Source organism: Mandrillus leucophaeus, unplaced genomic scaffold (assembly GCF_000951045.1).
Source record: "Mandrillus leucophaeus isolate KB7577 unplaced genomic scaffold, Mleu.le_1.0 Scaffold66, whole genome shotgun sequence".
Taxonomy (NCBI): Eukaryota; Metazoa; Chordata; class Mammalia; order Primates; family Cercopithecidae; genus Mandrillus; species Mandrillus leucophaeus.
The window spans coordinates 220,251-222,018 of record NW_012107141.1 but is presented as its reverse complement, the minus strand read 5'-3'; positions in this window follow the sequence as shown (position 1 = coordinate 222,018).

Below are 1,768 nucleotides of genomic sequence, written 5' to 3'. Positions count from 1 at the left end.
TACTTGTGCCATGTTGGTGTGCTGCACCCAATCTTTGCAGTTTTGTGGATGAAAAAAGGAATCCAAAATGATGGAGACATATGATTAAAAAGCAAACAAGCAAACAGGATCTATGAGTCACCACTTACAGGAAAGCTACCAGAAAACCTTTTGACCTTTCACAGCTGAGTATGGCATGAGTGAGAACTAAACTTTATATTGTGTTAAGTCACCGAGAATTTCAATAGTTATTCAGGAGATGTCAAGTTTGACCTTGAGCAGAAGTAAATTTATATCATAAAAAATTTCTGAAAATATAGGGCACTAGCTTAATAATAGAAGAACAAGAAGGGAAGACATAATAGTGGAAACTTAGAAAAAGGCAACTCATATTATGTTAGAGCAAAATATTTAAAAACTGTCAACCTCTGCTAAGATTTTGGGGGTAGATTACTTGTCTAAACTAGCAAGCCTAGTGGAAAAGATTTGAAAATAATCACATAATTAGTATGTGGTTAAAAATTTTTGAGTGTCAAAGTCTAATTCAGCTTTCTGTTTTACCAAAGTGTTTCATGGTGAAGATGCAATGGAGTTTTTAGGGTTAAAATCCCTTTTTATGTCAGGAGGACATCAAGTTAACAGTCATTAAACATGAAGAAAATTACAGCTCAAAACTTACAGGGTTATTAGATCATGAATTGATTAGAAAAAATGCAAAGCTCAAGTTACTAAGTTTTAAGAAAAAACATGTACAATTGACCATTAAAATACATTTACATTGCATATGTCCACTTGTATGCAGATTTTGTTCTGCCTCTACTGCTCCTAAGACCTGAAACCAACCCCTTCTTTCCCCTTCTCCTCAGCCTACTCAACCTGTAGTCACTGAGGATAAAGACTTTTATGATGATCAATTCCCACGTAATAAATAGTGAATATACTTTCTCTTTCTTATGATTTTCTTAACATTTTCATTTCTCTAGTTTACTTTATTGTAACAATACAGTATATGGCATATACACCATACAAAATACATATCAATTCTGTTTATGTTACTGATGAAACTTCTGGTTAATAATAGGCTATTCGTTAAGTCTTGGTAGAGACAAAAGTTCTATGTGAATGCACATGGGTTGATGCCCCTAACCCCTGCATTGTTCAAGGATGAATTATGTTGCCAGAGGAACCTCAAGACCACACTAAATATCTCTTACGCCAGTCTAGCTATTAAACAACTTCAGTGCTAATCTTTCTATAGTCAAGAGGCAGCCTTTGAGGAAGCCAGACTAACAAATGCTCATTTTCAATGTGGCCATGCAGGATAATGGGAAAGAGAACTCTTCTAAAAAGAAGAGCTTGAGGTCATGGGAAGCTATGGACCAATATCTTAAAAGAACAGAGCTAGTTCATAGAATCTCTTTTACCTCCAAGACAAGAAAAAATTGTCAGTGCCTGGCCCACAGGATTTTTAATGGCCCATGATTTTATGTGTTTCCCATTCTCCTCCTATGGTTTTCTTTCTTAATGGGAGTGTCTGATGTGGATATTCTTTTCTCTAACACTGTATTCTGAAATGAAACATACGTTTTATTGATATGACAAAGAGCCACATGTGGGCTTGATGTAGAGGACTGACAATCACCCGGAGAGCTTGATTTTGAGCTAGAAACAGTGACCAGATGGTAATTTGGGCTTTCCTTCTTAAAAGGAGAGAATGCGTTCTATGTGCCTGAGAAAGAATAAAATGGATAATTTGTTAACCAGAAGGTTGAGTTGTGGCAAATACCTA